The following is a 19,251-nucleotide window of genomic DNA, read 5'->3' as shown; positions in this document are numbered from 1 at the left end:
TTGGCCTCTGAGGATAGAACAAGAGGCAATGGACTTAAACTGCAGCAAGGGAGGTTTAGGTTGACATTAGGAAAAAGTTCCTAACAGGGTGGTCAAATAGTGGAACAAATTGCTAAGGGAGGTTGTGGAATCTCCATCGCTGGAGATATTTAAGAACAGGTTAGATAGATGTCTATCAGGGATGGTTTAGACAGTACTTGGTGCTGCCATTAGGGCAGGGGGGCTGGACTTGATGGCCTCTTGTGGTCCCTTACAGTCGTAGTATTCTATGATGCTATCAGCTACCCTCATTTAATAGGCATAGTTGGGATTGTGTGACACTATTCATGAGACACTAAGTGAACCAGTCCTACAAAGTGCTGGCTCCTATTTGCTTGTATCGAGATTGGACTGGAGATGACACCCCAGGCACTAGTCCTGCAGAGCCCTGACTCCTTACTGGGCAACTCCAGAATCCCCAGAGCCTGTAAGTGCTAATGATTAAAGTATCTCTATTTGGGCCATCTGCTATTTTCCCCTTCTCCTGCCAGCCCTAGTCCAATGCCCTTTCCCTATGCCACATGTCTCAACAGCTATTGGGACCCAGCATCTGCAAGGCCCAGCTGCTGAAGCACTTATGTGTTTGCCTCTGCATCACAAAACACCTGGTACACTACAGGGGTTTGGTGCACTCCGAGCAGCCCAGGAATTACAAGATTGCTTCCAACAGTTTAAAGCGGAACTTGTGCTGAGATTAATTTCTCCCTTTAATTGTAGGCACAGTGCACGTGTCTGGGAGGTATCAGAGGGACAGCCATGTTAGCCTGTATCGTCGAAAACAAGAACTCCTGTGGCACCTTGTAGACTAAGATATTTTGGAGCATAAGCTTTCGTGGGCAAAGACCTGCTTTGTCAGATGCATGAGTGGGGGGTTCCAAAGGAGGATCCGAATTTATAGGCTCCTGAAAGTGAGGGAGTCCCAGTGAAGAGGACAGCCAGAGTGCATTGTGTTTGACAGGATGCCCACACACCAACATGACGGACACATACAACTCCTATTGTGGGGGGTTTCCATCTCCCACTCCATTCCTTTAACTGGGGGTGCTGGCTTGTCTTCTGTATGGCCAGCAAGTCTGATGTGCACCAGTGAATGACATTGGGTGAGGTTTTGTTTTCCGAGGCTAGGGACTGCCCCAAAGTTACTCCCATGAGCACCTACTGCCTTTTCCTGCAGCTGCCATTCTGTGACTGCTAGGAGGTGACAAGGTTGGAAGTAGAGGTATACCCTGTGTATTGGAATGACCACAGGTTGGACATAACTCTGTTGTGTGATGGGACGTGTTTCCTCCATAGAAGAGATGAAGGGTTAAGACAGTACTCTTGGCGGGAGAAATTACAGCCCCTCTCTCCTCCTAGGCGTGCTCCCGCTGGAGCTGCTGTACAAAAAGGCGTTGTTCCACTCACTCTGGACACACTGCTGAAGAAGACTGATGCACACTGTGGGCGCCAGCCTGGGTGCAGCAGAAGCCCCAGACTGTGAACCAAAAGGACTGAGACCCAGGCAGGTGTCCACATGCTCATGGACATCCAAGAAGTTGTTGCCACCAAGGGCAGCACAAGCAGAGGAACATGAAGGGCCCAAAGATGCCCAGACTATGGCCAAAGGGAGTGTCATAAGAAGTAGCCCGATGTGTGTCAGGGGGATGGAGATTTGCCAATATCTCTGCTGTTGCCAGCGTGATTCTGTTGCATCCCCCTGACGCAGTGGCAATTAAACTCACCTCGGAGAAGGCCCTGAGCTGGGAACTGGTGGAGGAGTGAGGGCCCGAGTTCCCCTGCCCTGTGCTGTCTTCACCCAAAGGAGTGGCCCATTCTCCCGTCTGGCCATTAGGCCACAAAGCCTCACTGAGAAGAACAGGCATATTGACTCTGGTCATTGGGCAGAGAGGAAATTGGTGCCTACGATTCTCCCCGCTCCACAACTCTCTTTAACCGTCCCTCACCCACAGACACATACCCTGTGGTGGCTCATCTTTGTCTCTTTGATTTGAACCCTGGAAACTGCACAATTCACCTGGAAAGAAAAACTTCCACTGCTGGGCAGAATTTCAGACAGGATTTAATAAGAAAGAGGCACAAATTCAAGCTGAAGAAATTGCAGGGATGAAAAAGCAGGAAATTGCCATCCTGTCCAATCACAGGGAAGTTATACATGAAATCTGTGAACCTTTTTCCTCACCCATTTGTATTTCCTACAACTTCACACAAATCCTATACAAACACCTGCTTTGTCTAGCTACCAGGCAGGGTCTGTATCTGGGCTACCAAGCCACAGGGAGCATTTCCAAGAGAAAGAGGAAAAGCTTTTCCATAATTTTATGGTTATTTGATCCTGTCAAATGGATCAGAAACTGATTCCCCAGAGTCGCCGTGTCCCACATCATCATAACTCGTCTCTCCAGGAGGCAGGAGTGGGGCTTTGTTCTTCATCCCAGAGACATCTTCATTCCTTAGGAAGTGCAGACTGCAATCTGAAAATGCCAAGGGAGACCACACAGTCAGTGGATTTCTCATGGCTGCCTCGTAAAGATAGAGTCCACTTTCTCATCAAGTTAGAAAATGTTCCCACTCCAGTTGTCTGATTGGGTCCCTGACAAGTTCTCATTCATCATCTTTATGCTGTCCCGTGAATAAACACTCGGTTTTACGATGACCAACTAGCAAGCTCTCACTTCACGTACAAAAACCTAGAAACAAGAACAAAATGGAGGGGAGTTTTTGGCCAAGGACTATGGGCAAAGCCCAGCTTTTGCAGGGAACATCATGGGTTCTTTCAAATCACAGCAAGGACTCCATTTTCCCAGTCACCACAGCAGACCCTGAAGTCTCGTCCTTCAGGAAATAGAGAGAGGGAGAGTTTTTCTCACAGGCACTGGTTTAGCCAGGGCTGTTCCCTTGCTGTCGCCCACAAGTCTAGCCACTACATTCTGTAGAAACACTGAGAAGAGTAAACTCACCTGTCTGTGAATCCCTGTTTCTGTCATTCTCCCCACTGTCTTCCTCACTATTCTGCCCCAAACCAGGGTCATCTCCATGGTCAGGAACTTCTCTGGCATCATCATACCCATGCCCTGGGGCATCTGCAGGCAGGGCAGGAGTTTCTGGTGGGAAGATGGGAAGTAAATAAGAGGGTACTCACAGTAAAGACAGAAATAAACTCCAAGCTGCAGATGCACCACCCGACTGGTGCCTCGGGATCTCTCAGCACTCAGATGCTACCCTCAAGGTGGTGAGAAAGCCTGCTGCTTAGGGTGGACCTGGTGTCTAGTTTTTGAGCAGAACACCTAGTTGAAAAGGTGCCCTGGCAGTTCTGGTCTGCACAGCTGACTGGGCCATTAAAAGTCCAATTGGTGCAGGGCTGGCAAGCTCCCTACCTAGCTCGGCAAGGTTCCGTGGAGGCAGTCACAAGCCCTTCAGCTCCTTGGCAGAGGAATGGCCTGAGAGGATCTGCAGATGCTGACCTCTCCCTAAGTGCTCGATCTGCCTCACCCATTGCCTGGGAACAGTGGCCAAGGGCGCACAGAGTCTCCAAGTCACACCTCCACCTAGGATTTGAGGGAATGTCTCCACTTTGGCGGCGCTGCCAGAGGTAAGCACGGCCTGGACTTCTCACCTCCTCCCTTGCACCAGCCCTGAGCCCACTTCTGCACCCAAACTTGCTCTTAGAACTTGCGCCCCAACCTCCTGCCTCAGCCCAGAGCCCATATCCCCTCACGCACTCCAACCCCCTGTCTCAGCATGGAGCCCCCTCCAACACTCTGAAACTCTCAGACCCCCCCTCACTCTAGAGGCCCCTATTACAGTATCACAAACTCTTCAGCCCCAGCATCAGTGCAGCAGAAAAGGACCTGGGGATTCCAGTGGGTAAGAAGCTGGATATGAGTCAAGACTGCACCCTTGAATCCAAGAGGTCTAGGAGCATATTGGGGTTCATTAGGAGGAGCATTTCCAGCATAGCTCCAGCACTGGTGAGGCCACATCTGGAGTACTGGGTCCAGTTCTGGGACCTCCAGTATAGAAAGGATGTGGACACATTAGAATAGGTCCAGCAGAGGGCAATGAAAATGATTAGGGGCTGGAGTATGTAACTTATGAGGAGAGGATGCAGGATTTGGGCTTATTTAGTTTCCAGAATGGAAGAGAGAGGGGTGATTTGGTAGCAGCATGAAAGCAGGGGAGTCATCTAACGAGGATGGAGAAAAGCTATTCTCAGTATCGACAGATATCAGAACAAGAAGCAATGGTCTGAAGTTACAGAGGGAGAGAGAGAGATTGGATATAAGGAAAAACTATTTCACCAGGAGGATGGTGAAGCACTGGAATGCCTTACCTAGAGGGGTGGTGGAGTCTCCATCCTTAGAGGTTATTAAGTCCCCACTTGACAAAGTCCTGTCTGGGATGAGTGAGTTAGTATTGAGCCTGCTTTAGGCAGGGGGCTGGACTCACTGACCTCCTGAGGTCCCTTCCAGCCTTAATATTCGATGATTCAGTGATCAGATCAGAGTTCACACGCCCGGCTAAAGTCCCACCTGCATGCACACCTCTGCCCCAGCCCCGGATCCCCTACCAAACCCTGAACTCCTTATTTCTCGCCCCATCCGAAAACCTGCATTTCAAGTTAGAGCCCTCAGCACCTCCTACATCCCAACCCCAGTTCATGGCAGTGAGGGTCACAGGACTAAGGGTGTCCATGGACATGGGCAGCTCCTGAGCTAAATGCTCCTTCTCTCCCTGAAATAGGTCCCTGTCATGTCCTCGGGCACCACATACATCCTTACCCCTGGGCCTGCACATGGATCTTGGACTGCACCTGGTCCTCAACCCCAGCGCTAGACTGATCGACAATGCAGGTGGGTGAACTTTGTGGTTTTCTTAAGCAACCACCTATTGGGTCTTTGGGAAATACAGGAGCTGAATTCACTGCTCACCTGGGCCGTTTGGAGTCTGAGGCACCCTGTTCATGGCAGGCTCCTCTGCGTTGTCATAATCTGCCAGGGAAACTCCCCCTGGAACTGCAAACACCATACTCAGCCAGTGGCACCAACAGATTCTCTTCAGGGCAGGTGGCTCTTATAACCAGAACTGTTTATCCTGGCAAGCGTCAGGGCCAGACGAGGAAAAATGGCACCCTGAGAGAACGCGTATTGTGGCACACTTGAGGGTGTGCCAAAATACAAGTTTACCCAGGGTGCCATTTTCCCTACATCACTACTGGCCCCCATGAACTCCTGCGGCTCCCCTCTCCATCGCTTCTTGGCCCTACTGCCTCTCACAGGGTTTAATTTGAATGAAGAACATACCAGATGCTAAAGCTCAGCCCTGACACAAATTAAACACTGGCAGGGCAGCCGCAAACTGGCGGGTGCTGGCCAAGCACCCAAGTCTAAGGGGAATGCCACTGCCCACAGCAGCACAGAAGTACGGGGTGGCACAGCACATGGTGTATTGCCACCCTTCTGTGCTGCTGCTGTGACTGGTGCTACCTGATGGTCTGGCATGTGGTTCATGGAGCGTTTCCTGCTTTCACATGGGGGCTGCATCTTGCCAGAGCCTATGGCCCTCCTGCAACTTTCTGGCCACTCCTGGCTCACTGATGTTGCCCTTTCAGATGAGGGGTGCAGCGAGGCAGTAAACTATGATTGCAGGGACAATATAGGTACCAGAAAACAGTAAGGCTACCTCTATGCTAGAGGGGTTTTTCGAAAAAGCTGGGCCTTTAATGAAAAAAAAAAAAAACCCTGCAAAGTGTTGACACACAAAATGCGCTCTTCCAATAATAAATCAATTGAAAACTTCACTTCTTCTGGTGGCCGTCTTCCACTCCCGGATGAGGGAGAGCGCCTTCTTCCGAAAGATTCTTTTGAAAAAAAAGCACATGTACATGCTCTGGGGGCCCTTTTATCAGTCCTCCAGGCATCCTCATCACTATCGGAGATCTATGCCTCCTGCCCTGGCTGCTTTAAAGGTGCAGGGAGCTCCCCAGACCCTGTGGCAGGAAGCTGAGAGTGGAGGCTGCCATGTGACAACCCCCACCCCCAGGAGCCCCCAAGGGAGCTGGCCAAGGGGTCTCAGAGCCCACCCAGACTACCAACTGTTGGGTACCCTCATGGATCGAGCCTGAGCTCCAGGACCTCCTGGGCCTGGGGCACAATGAGGACATCCTATGGAAGACGATAGGCAAGAGGCGGACTGGCCCCACTTATGCCCAGCTTGCCATCAGCTTGGCGGCCTGGGCACACCCCACTGGGTCACAGGAGCAGGTCCACTCCAAAGTGAAAGAACTGGGGCAGGGGTATGTCAGAGCCAGGGACGTGATCAGGGCAGGACCGACCACCTGGCCCTTCTGCAAGGAGCTGCACAGCCTTCTTGGGGGTAAGGATAGCTCCCCCCCCCAACACCCTCTTTGATAGCACAGTGAAGGAGCCCCCTGTGGTGATGGAGCCAGACAGGGAGGTGGAGGAGGGTCAGCCAGGCCCATGGAGCAGGACAACCCAGCCGGAGCTGGAGCCGAGCTGCCATCATTCTAGGACTCCAGTGATGGGATCCTTGTGATCACCATGGCCTGGGTGCCTCCAGCAAGTACCCCATGCATCACACACCCTGGGGCATGGGGGGTAGGGGGCTGTCCATCCCTGCCATGGTTGGAAGCAGGTCAGCCACATGGCTGAGACCCCCCAGCCCAAACACACCCCAGAAGGCTGCAGCTCCCAGCTCACACACGTGCCCACAAATGAGAGTCAGCACCCATTTTTGCGGATAGCTCAGTGAGACACACCTGTCGGGGAGGGGGCTGGGGGGGGGATGCCCAGACTGCGCCCAGCACATGCCCCACCCATGCAGGGACCCCTTAGTGCCTGGGATCCCCCAGGACTGCTGGCCCATCAGACAGTGGGGTGAGGGGGCTGCTGCCCATGGAGGTGGGCGGCAGGGCCCTTGGGATGTGGTGTGGGACTGACATACCGGCTTTCTCTCCCCTTCCATCCTTACAGCTGTGCTGTCTGAGGGCCACACAAGCCCTAGCACACCACGAGGGCCAGCCAGCCCCAGCCACGTCATTTGGCTGGGAAGCCTGGGAGCGGTGGCCGAGAGGGGCTGGTCACCCCCTCCAGCGCCTGGATGGGCCTGCATCTGGAGGGCATGTTGTCGCGCCATGGCCTCTGCCTACGTGCCTACACAGTTGCCCTCCACCACCAGAACGAGCTGGCAGGGCGGAGGCTGTGGGTGGAGAAGGTGGACCTGGTGCGGAGGTGGGAGGCTTGGGCCAAGCTCATGACCCACCTCAGGGCAATCAGTGGGATCCTCAGGGAGCAACTGGCCAAGTCTCCCACCCCTGCCACCTCCCTTATCCCCCTGCTGCCTCCCTGCTGCCCTGCTCCCACCCAAACTCCCCCAGCCATCATGATGGGCTTTGCCTGGAGGCTGATGGCCACAGTGGGTGCCACCTTGCCAGCCCCTCCACCCCCAACCTCATACCCCCACCTCCTGCTGCTATCTCTCTGCCCTGTCTCTCCTTCCCCCCCAGCTGAGCCCACAGCACCCCTCCCATGATCGTATCTCCCCATGATCGCAGTCCCAAGAGTGACCCCAAACCCCGGGCAGGAGGAGATCTTGAGGCTGCCATGGCTCACAGCCTCCCACCCCCTTGGAGGTGTTAGGTCCTCCCACCTGTATCCCAAACCACCATCCAGATTCAGATGCCCCCACCACCTCTCAAGCCCGACCAATGTATATAGTTACCACCCCCCACCATCGCCACAGTAAATAGTTATTAGCACCTGAGTCCAGGTGTGCACACTTTTAATATATAAGGCAACACCTCCTCCCTGTTTACCCTGCCTGTCCTTGCTGAGTGAGCTGTACTCTTCTACACCAATATTTCAGTCAGGTGTATTATCCCGCCAAGTCTCTGTGTACATATTATGTCACAGTTGTATTTATTTATTAGGACTTCAAGTTCTCCCTGCTTATTACCCACACTTTTTAATTTGTATATAGGCATCGAAGATATTGATTTGCTTTTGCCTCCCACTTCTGCCTACTTCCTCTTTCTTCTCTGTCCTTGACCCCTTCCATTTCCAACCCAACTTCCAGGTCTCCAGGTTTTTTACTTACCTGTGGGCTTTGGTCACCTGTCCTCATCAAACCTAGTTTAATGCCTTCCTCACTAGGTTAGCTAGTCTGGATCCAAATACAGTTTTCCCACTCTTGGAATAGCATCCCGTGTGAAGCCCAAGAGCTCCTGGAGACACCATCCTCACAGCCAGGCATTCACCTCCAACATGCACCTGCGTCTGCCTGGGCCCCCACTTTTGACAGGAAGGATTGAGGAGAACACCACCTGCACTCCCAGCTCCTTCACTCGTACTCTCAGAGCCCTGTAATCATGCTTGATCTGCTCAAGGTTACACCTTGCAGTATCATTCATGCCAAAATTGATGATTAGCATGAGTTAGTCATCAGAAGGCTGGATAATGCTCGACAATGCCTCCGTGACATCTTGGATACAGGCTCCTGGCAGGCAGCCTACCTCCCAAGGAAACATGTCAGGAGGACAGATGTGTGACTCCGTCCCCCTCAGAAGAGAGTCTCTGACCACCATTATTCTATATTTCTTCCTCTTAGCGGTAGCAACAGATCTACCAGCCTTGGGGGTACAAGGTTTTTCTTCTGCTGTGAGGGGTGATTCCTAATCTCCTGTATCCAGAACAGCACAATGGTTTCCCAGTACCAGGATAGGAGGGTTGGGAGCAGGAGTGGAGCAGTGCCTGCAGCCAGAAGTGACCAGCTGCCAGTGTCCCCCCTGAGCCACCATCTCCTCCACCAATGGTGGGTCAGTAGTCTTTTGCAGAGGGACAGCTACCTCAGCCTTAGCTGTCTCCACATGAACACTGCCCAGGAAATGCTGATGGATTTGGATACTCCTAAGCCTAACCAGCTCTTCATGCTGCTCTCTCTCCTTCTTCCTCAGAGAGTCCACCAGAAGATGCTTTCCCCATGGGATGGCCCCCCGGCCTGGACTTCAGTAAGTGGGAATTTCAAGTCACGGTCCCTGCAAAACCATATTGGGGTCTGGGTAGATGTGTCCCCAGTCAGGAGGTCTGTCTGACGACAGGCGCAGGTGGAGGAGACAGGAGCAATGCTGGCACAGGTGTTGAGGGTCTTCCTAACCATAGTGGAATCCCCTCTCTCACACTCCCTTATCAAGCTCCCTCTTAAAACTCCTGTCATCAGCCTCCTGTCCACTTTGCTCCCCTGGTCACTCTGCCACTGGCTGTTTAAAGCCTGCAAACCTAGGTCAGGCCTTCCCCCTCTTTAGCCACACAGGGGAAGGCTGATCCTGAGGCTGATCAAGGGCAATCAAGGGAACAAAGGATCTGTCCTTCCCAGACACACAATTCCAACTGCCGCAGTAACTGACACTGAAATCGCCGGCAATCAGAATTCAACATTCAAATTCTAAACAGTCAGGCAAACTCACCCTCACCAAGTGCTGGAACCCTCACCGGACAAACTCTTCAGTGGAGGGATATCTTTTCCTCGCTCTTAAACGCCCCCGTTTGCAGCCCCCTGGTCCCTTCACTCCTCTTCTCCAAGTGCTTCCAAATGGATTCCTCAAGAATCCCCTCCATGATTTTCCCAGGGATTGAGGTGAGGGTGACTCATCCTAAATTCCCCAGATTTTCCTTCTTCCCTTTTTCAAATATGGGCACTACATTTGCTTTTTTTCCCAGTCACTGGGGATCTCAGGTCATACTGAATTTTCAGAAATAATGGCTAATGGCTCTGCAATTGTATTAGCCAACTCACTCAGCACCCTTACATGCATTAGATCCAGCCCATGGATTTGTATGTCCAGCTTTTCTAAATAGTTCTTAAACTGTCCTTTCTCCAATGAAGGAGAGAGATATGGGTAAAGTGATTTTGATGAGTCATATGTAAATGACATTTCTATAGGAATGCTTTACTCCAGAAGTCAACTGACTCCAGTGGATTTGTGTTGCACCTGAAATTAGGTGCATAGTTTATAAAGTATTACAGAAACATTCTGATAAATCGCTATTATCAATCTAAATTATGCAATGTAAATCCTGAATATTTGGAGGTGCTCTGGATTAAAAGTGGCATAACTAATATTTAACCTGGTCCCAGAATAGAATAGTTAGTAAGAGGTTTGTACTCTTGTGTCCAGCTTTGGAAACAAGAAGCTATACAGCCATGTTAAAGTTCCTCTCTGGCATCCCTAATTTGGTATTCAAGTTTATAGAGGAGACCAGGCCAGACATTCCACTGCCTTGTTCAGTTACTTGGATCTATGCAAAGCAGGTAGAAATTGTTTTTACGCTTACCCTGGCCATGTTTGTTCAGTCATTTGCTTAAACTTAAGTCAAATGGAAGGCACTGGAGAATAAGGTTCATGATACTGGGCACTTCTGCATCTAGTAAAGCATCACAGTGATTTTTTATAGAAAATTAAAAATTGCAGAGTGACTCAGATCCTACAAGCAATCAGGAATATCATCCCTGATGTGACCACAGCTGATCTGGTGTCTAACTATTGTAACTTTGTTCTCACCCACAATTATTTCTGATTTGGGGACAACTTATATCTCCAGATTAGTGGCACTGCTATCAGCACTTGCATGGCCCCACAATATGCTAATATATTTATAGCTGACTTGGAACAATGATTCCTCAGCTCTGAGCCCCTATTATCCCTCCTCCACTTATGATACACCGATGACATCTTTATCATTTGGATCCGTGGTAAAGAGACTCTAGAAGAATTCAACAGAGACTTTTACAATCTGCACCCCACCATCAACTTATGCCTTGACCACTCCACATGAGAGAGACATTTCCTGAACACTACAGTACAAATCAATGATGGCCTGATCAATACCACACTCTACTGGAAACCCACTGACCACTATACTTACCTACACACTTAGAGCTTCCATCCTGCACGCACAACACGATCCATCGTTTACAGTCAAGCCCTTAGGTACAATCACATCTGCTCTGATCCTACTGACAGAGACCAAAAGCTACAAAATGTCTACCAAATCTGCATAAAGCTGAACTACCCACTGGGAGAAGTTAAAAAAAAAATCAACAGGGCCAGACGAATACCCAGAAAACAACTAATCCAAGATAGTCCCAAAAGAGCCAATAACAGAACATCACTGGTCATTCCCTACAGGCCCCAACTCAAACCACTGCAACACATCTTTTAAAGACCTGCAACCTATCCTAAATCTTGATGCCCCACACCAGAAGGCCCTAGGTGACAGGCCTGTTCTCTCCTATAGACAACCTCCCAGCCTTATGAGGATTCTCACTAGCAACCACCAGATATACCACAATACTAATCCTGGAACTTTTCCTTGCAACAAGCCCCATTGCCAACTTTGTCCACATCTCTATTCTGGAGATACCATCACTTGACCTAACCATATTAATCACAGAATCACAGACACGTTCGCCTGTTCCTCAACTAACATCCCATATGCTATCATGTGTCAACAATGCACACACACCATGTATATAGGACAGACTGCAAACACTCTTCAACAAAGAATGAACAGACACAAAACAGACATCAAAAAACTCCAAACACACAAATCTGTCAGCCAGCACTATAATGGAGTAGGCCATTCCATTAATGACCTGAAAGTCTATGTTTTACTGAAAAAGAACTTTAACAGCCATTTACAGAGGGAATGCTGAGAACTGTCATTAATATTTAAATTCAACACATTAACATGTGGTTTGAACCAGGACAGCAATTACCTGGCCCATTATAAGGATTCATTTACATACTTTGTTTTAACTAACTCTTAACTTTCCCACCCCACATCTTCCTCCTGCCACCCCTCCGCTCTTCTGATTTGCTAATCTTGATAACAATTTTTCTGATTTGTCAACCACGATAACTTATTTTGGACCTCTGTGCTTTATATATTGAGTCTGTTCTGGTATGACTATGATCTGGAGAAGTGGGTCTGTCCCATGAAAGCTCATCACCTAATAAATTATTTAGTTAGTCTTTAAAGTGCTACTGGAGTGCTTTTTCGTTTAGATAGAATACAGACTGACATGGCTATCTCTCTGTTATGACTCCGATCCTGAGCTTCACTGCACTGATGCAAAACTGGGAGTGACTCCCAAATTGTAGGAAAGTTCAGTCCCCTTGCTTTGAAATTATTCTATTCAAATACACCATGGAAGGAGAGCAAACCCCACTTGTTACATTTCTAATGCTCCTCGTTATGAAGACCAAACGAGGCAGTGTGAGAGAACACATGCTGCCGCTTCAAGAGCTTGTCTCACAGTCACCTGTAGGAACCCTCCTTCAGGCACCTCAGCAGCTCTGGCTTGCCCTTGTTGAGTTTTGTCCCCACAAACACCCTGCTGTGCAGAGAGGTTCAAGAGTAGAGGAGCAGGGGACACCTAAGATCAGTGGTACCCCTCCACTGCTCCTCTTCAGAGCAGACAGGAAGCTCCAAGGAGCAGCTGCAGAACAGCCCAGCTGCTCAAATTTAAGGCAGCAGGCAGAAGCTGTGGAGGTGCAAATCTCAGCAGAAGAGGAGGGAGAGGGGATCCCTAGCTGTGGAGGTGTTCCACATGGGCAGTGGGGGAACCTGCTGCTTATTACAGCAAGCTACCCTGTATGCTGCACTGCCCATACGTCACCCCTGCTCTGCCCAGGGGCTTCTCCCTCATCGCTGTCTCCTTCTCTCAGCTAACCCCTTCCAGCCAAATCTCTGAACTCAAATGTAACAAATAACATTTGAAAAAAAAGACACACACACACACACTCTTCTATAATTTCTTTCTAAAGAAACTAGAGCATGTTTTCTACTGCATCCCAGATTGTGAAGAGTGGACATACAGAAAGTACCTAATTAAAAACACTAAGCTGGGGAATAAAAAATGTCAGTCACAGGTGTTTTTATATAAACAGAAGATTTTTAGATTTTTTTTGCAAAAATTTTTCAATAAGGACAAGTCAGTTCTGTTGAATACAGCATTAGGTATTTTGGAATACATGATGCAGCCCTTATCTGTTGCACATTTTCTTCACCAGTATTTCTAAGCTGATTTTCTTAGTGCTGTCAAGAGGTTAAAAAAATAAGTGCAATTAATCATACAATTAATTGTGCTGTTAAACAATTTTTTTTTAAATAAACCTTATGGTGGTAGAGAAAGAAAAAAACTTGAAAATGGGAACCCTAAGGGACCAGAACCCAGAAAACAAACAGAACCCAGTTTTATTTTTCTACAGCTCACCTGATTTGCAAATAAAAACTCCCAGTGTTTGAATGCTTGGGGGTAGCAATACGGTAGACGGTACAGCATGCAATGTTGCCCAATGGCACAGAATTTCCTATAAGTGCTAGTTCTGCAATGAACTCTGATAACATAGACTCATGCAGAGTCTTAGGATGGGAAAAAGGCATCCAAAAAAGCCATTCTCATGACAGGACGAGGATTTATTTGGCATTGTGCCTCCAGCAAAGGCCACTTTCTGACACAAGAAAGTGAACCAGCCAACACGAACCTGGCCCATGTTTGGGGACAGGAGTAAGAGAAATTCCCACCTGCGACCTGGGAGCTGTCAGCTTGTGACCTGAAGCATAACATTCCATTATCCCTCATTACAAAAGATACTGGTATGCTTCAGGCCTTTTGAAAAATTTAATCACAACCTTTAAGTTTATTGAGAGCTCTCTCTAGCTCCCTAGACAATATATTGTAACTTCACCAAAGTATTCACAAGCCAACAGTTTTCTGAGAGTTAAGTCTCGCAACTCCATCTTTTCCCCTTCTGCCTGTCCAGCAGCACCTAGTAAATTACTTTCCAGTCAACACAAACTTTTTGTTATGGGTGGTAAAGCATAGCTGGGCTAAGCAAACCTGCTGCAATAAGGGCTTGCAAAATTTGAATTTAAATGATGTAAGGGAATTCAAAGCAATCTCTGCTGCACTAGTTTACTCTGCTTTGGATTACAACAGCCTCAGGCACTGGAAAGTGTAAAAAGCTAGGGCTCTCGATTAACAAGTAATTTTGCCCCATGTTAATCACAGGCATTAATTGACAGTTCTAGATTTTATATTTTATATTTTAAATATACCCTTAAGCCTTCATAAAGTAATCATTCCAAACTACTACCTAATTAAACTTATTGAAACAAAGACATTATTTTAAATTAATCAGTCAATGCAGCTTAATGTATTCATAACAAAATTTGTTTCTTTGAGAAAAAGAGAACACTAATTTATTTTGCAGATTTTTATAACAAGATGTTTATGAAATTTAACAATATATTTATATTAAAATATGTTTCCATAGATTTTAGGCGTAACAAAGATTTTATATCTTCGTAAGGTAATGATTTTGTTGGACGATTTTCTTAAAACTTTAATAGATCGCTTTAAGGGCTCTCTTCAGCAGGATGTAAAAGAAGGGTAGGGATGGGCAGAAAGGACATGAAAACTTTGGAAGCAGGTTTTTGTATTGTAGTAATTTAAATTAAAATGTGTATTACAGGTAAGGATAGTGTTTTGAAGAATTTAGTTTAAAAATTATATCGCTGAAAATGCAAGATTTTAAGGCTATAGCTAAATAGATGTGATTTTATAATCTTCATCAACAAACTAGTGAAATATTCAAAGCAAATTTTAAACTAAGATCCTGTAAAACATGGTCATGCACAGCTGTTTTTGTCAGCACATTCAGAATTGGCACATGCCTGTCAAATGGTTTCATTATGATTTGTGGCTCTGTCACAGGTCAATGTTATGCTAATAGGTCTGGCAAGATGAAAGTCTATTCACTTTTAATTTATCAGATTCACTTCTGGGGAAGAGTCACCAGTGGGCAAACTTCAACAGCCTGCTGTGGGAACCTTCAGGAACCACAGGAATAAGGATAGGAAGAGAGCAGTAGTTCAGCACTAAGACCCAGGGAAGACATTGCCTCCCTTTTCCTCTTATACCCAACTACCCTTGGAACCCCATATGTAACAGAGAGGGTAAGCCCAGTTCACCCCCATGCAAGGCCAGCCCTGCACATGAGAGGGGAAGTCACAGGTGCCCTCGGTGAGAAGGGCACAAGTCAGAGAACGACAGTAAAACAGGAGTCTCAGAAATAGCCAGGGGCCAGCTCTGTCCCTGCAGGGTCCAACAGCAGCTGGTTTGTGTGTTGCAGTGGCAGCAGGGTCTGGGTTAGTGCCGAGATAACAGACTAGAACAGGGGCACTGCCAGGCCAGAGCCGGCCTGTGCACATCCAGCTAGACCCTGCAGGTGGGTTTGAATTGTCCTGTCACTCTGGGGAAGAGGAGCCTCTCCTATGTGGAGATTGCAGCTCCCACTGGGAGGTCACTGGCCTGGGCCTTTCTGAGTTCCTGCTCTGCACTAGTCTCCCAGATTCTCAGCAGAACAGACTCATCTGCCCAGCATCTTCTCCCGCAGCCACAGGCTAATCTGCCACCAGGCCCAAATTCATGGCTCCCTGGAGAGCAGCAGGGGTAGAAATGCCCTGTTTGTAATTACAGAGGGGCCCAGGCCAGGATTCTCAGTGCCAGGTTTTGCTTCAGCCAATTATATCAAGAGGCCAGTTGCAAAACTGACTTTGGGAACTGCTGTCAGACTCAGCAAATCCCCCCACCCCAAAGCTCTGGTGGGTTCAGATCAACGAGATGGGCTGAGCCCATCTGTGGTTACAACAGAGGACAATCTCCTCTCTCTCTGGAGACTGTGAGGTAAGTTCTCCAAAGAGACCCATCACCCCTAGCTCGTCACCTGGAGAGGTGACTGGGGGCTCCTCCCAGGGGCAGTGTGCTCAGGAGATGGTCACATGTTCCCATCCTGAGGTTCTGGTAGAAATCCTGTTCCATGAAGTTAGACACAACGTATAAAATGTGAACCATACAAAGGGAAATGGCTGCAACTGAAACAAGTGTCCCAGAAATTCTGTTCTCTGCCCAGATTTGGGTCTCTGGCCTGAGTCTGCTCCTCCCCCGTTACCTTGTTCTGATCCAGGATCGTTTTCCCCCTCGCTGTAGTACTGCAGCTTCCTCAGCGAATCATCTGAATTGGAGACTGCACAGACAAGAACCAGAAATTCATCACAATGAGAGCAGCTGAACTGAGGGACAGCGAACACACCTGGGGCCTGGAACAGGATTTCTGGTCTCAGTCTATTTCTCCTTGCAGAGAAGAAGCTGAATCATAGCAACTCTGAGCAATGAGAAGCTAACATTTTTATAGATAGAATGAAAGGGAAATTCTGAAGGAACAATAACATCAAATTGCTTTCCTAAGAAAATGTTGAAATGAAATTGTGCGTGCATGAGAACTGGCTAAAAATGGCAAGAATCTGTGAAATGTTTCAGGATCTCAGAATCTGCATATTGCAAGAAACCAGTTGACAGTGAAAACTTATTCTCAACTCTATTGACAAACTCACAGGGCTGAAGATGGAAGGCATCAGGTAGCTGCTGCCCAACAGGAATGATAGACACAGACCTGATCCACTGAACATCTCTTGCTTCTCTCTCTTTAGGTTATAATCAATCTCCTCATACACAGCCTCTGGAAAGGGGTCCAAGGGTTTGGTACCTGCAAACAAAGGGCAGGGTTTGTGCAGGGTCAGACAAACTACAGATGGGAAACAGGATAACTATCAGCTCATCCATCCCCTCCCACTGAGTCTGACCCTGTAGAAATTCCCTGTTCATAATTACAGATGGGCCCAGGCCAGGATGCTCAGTGCCAGGGTTTTGCAGATTATAGCAAGAGGCCAGCTGCAAAACTGACATGGGGTACGGCTGTCACAATCAGCAAATCCCCCACCCCAAAGCTCTGGTGGGTTCAGATCAGTGAGCTGAGCTGAGTCCAGCTGTAGTTACAACACAGGACAATCTTCCCCCAGAGTTTAGTTTAAGCCTCTACCAGACATTCCTGCTGTTCTGTCCAGGATGGATTTACATGAGGCAGGTGACAGGAATCAGGTCTGTTTCCACAATATCCCTTTGATGATGATTCCAAGGGATAGTTCTCTGTCAGGGTCTCATCCCATCATTCCTGGTTATCCCCCTTTGGAGCAGCTCCCTCCCCCCACCCACTGGTGTTTATACCCATCTGCAAAATGGTGATCACTCCTTAAGGCCAGAAGAGACCATGAGAACGTCCTGTATGATCTCCTGTATAACAGCCCACAACACTTCACTCAGACAATCCACATTTAAGTATGAATTAAATATATTAAATATGAATTAAATTCATATTAAATATGAATATATTTAAATATTTAATCCATATTTGCTGGCCACCCATAAGGAAAACAGCTGATTTCTGTTATGTTCAGTAATGAAAAGGTATTTGTATTCTTTTCTATATTTTCTCTGAGATGCTTTAATCCTTAGGATAAGGTGCAGCTTACTGAGGGGAGAGCTGAGTAGTGACTTCCAACTGATGGCAACACACCACTCACAGCCCTTAGAGAGAAATGTAGCGTGAGGGCTGGTCTGTAGGGAGTATCGCAGTGGAAAGCAGGCGGCTGTGCAGCTGTTAAGCCCCCTGGCCAGACTGAGGTGGAACAGAAGGTTTATACACAGAGACAGAAGACACCTGGAGGCCTGATGCCTGACTGGGCACCACTAGAGAGCTTCACTGGGGGTGAGGAGGGAGAGATCAGAGAGGAGATACAGATGCAGTTTTCCTGGCACTGTGATGCTCCTTATTTAGCATCATTTACAGCTTTTATGACTGGGCTGTTCCACTGCCAGACAGTTAATGCATTAGTAAATGAGAAAGGAATTAACAGACACCATCAGTCACCCACACAGCATGGGATTGCCCCTAAAACAGACACCCTGCAGCCTCCTGCTATTGCAGAGACATTTCACTCCATGACATCTATCAGCACCCACCTCTGCGTTGGGCTCTGGCACTTCGCACCTGCACCCCCAGCAGGATTAAGACCAGGCAGAGCAGGGCCCCCAGGGCAATGCAGACCACCACGAGCCCTGTGACTCTCCCGCTGTCAGACGGAGGGTGGTGTGGGGAAGCTAGATGGAAACAAACATGCGACAGGGAGAAATTATTCTGCGAGAATCAGAGGAGCCCAGGGAGCTCCCCAGTTGCTCATTGCACAGCCCAGGACAGCTGCATGAAGCTATCTCCTGTTGTGTGCTGTCATCTCTGAGTTCAACATGGATTCCAACGGATGAGTGTACCAGTTGTATATGTAGTTTCCAGGACTCTACCACACAGCCCAATACATAACCAAGAGGATGCATGAAATCTGTGTCTTCCATAACAGATTTCTCTGTAAGAACCCAAGTATCAGCCAGTCGAGATGCTCTCTGGAGATTTTGTACATGGACGAGAAGATGGGGCAGAGAGAGGAACTACAGCTTCATTAAGCAGGAATGCTCTCTTTAGTGAATGAAGAAGAGGATCGCAATGGTCTCTTTGGGTCTTAGAACTCCATGAATCTATGATTCAGACCCAGAAGATGGGGTCGTAATATTAAGAAGGGAACCAGATTTGTTGGCAATTAAAATTAAGTTTTCTTGTGAATTATTTTTTCCAGGGTTCCCTGCCACTTTCAGTGCCCAGGAAGTATATATTTGGGCTGTGTAGTATCAAGCTGTCACTATAGCTTCTGCCTTGTTCACTCTGGAACCTGGAGGGCCTGTGGAGAATAAGCAGTGGAGATTAGGCTGCCTTACTACAATGGCTTTACAGTAACCCTCCTTCAGCAGAGCTGGGTTCTATTCTTCTCTATACCACAGATTTTGCTGGTCTCTTAAACCAGTTTTTAATGGGTCTGATTTTTGGAAGTGCTGAGTGCTCACAATGGCTGCAAGGGTCAAAACAAGATGTGGCTGCTCAGCTCTTCTGCAGTCAAGCAGTGTGATTGGGCAGAGTGAGTCTAGGGCTGCGAGTCAACACACTTGAGTTTTATTCTGTCTCTGCTGTTGGCTCTTTGGGTGGCCTGGAACAAGTCACTTTGCTTTTCTCTCCTACTTTCACCACATGTAAAATGGGACTATTAACATTTACTTGCCTCCTTCCCTCATGAGGGTTTATTAATGTCTGTAAAGTACTTTGAACACCTAAAGCTCTACAGAAATGGTGAGTGCTCTGAAGAATTGGGCTCTGAAGGTCTCAGGCAGGTGCCCAATCACTCCAAATAAGTA

Source organism: Carettochelys insculpta, chromosome 1, assembly GCF_033958435.1.
Source record: "Carettochelys insculpta isolate YL-2023 chromosome 1, ASM3395843v1, whole genome shotgun sequence".
Classification (NCBI taxonomy): domain Eukaryota; kingdom Metazoa; phylum Chordata; order Testudines; family Carettochelyidae; genus Carettochelys; species Carettochelys insculpta.
This window is presented reverse-complemented; position numbering follows the sequence as displayed.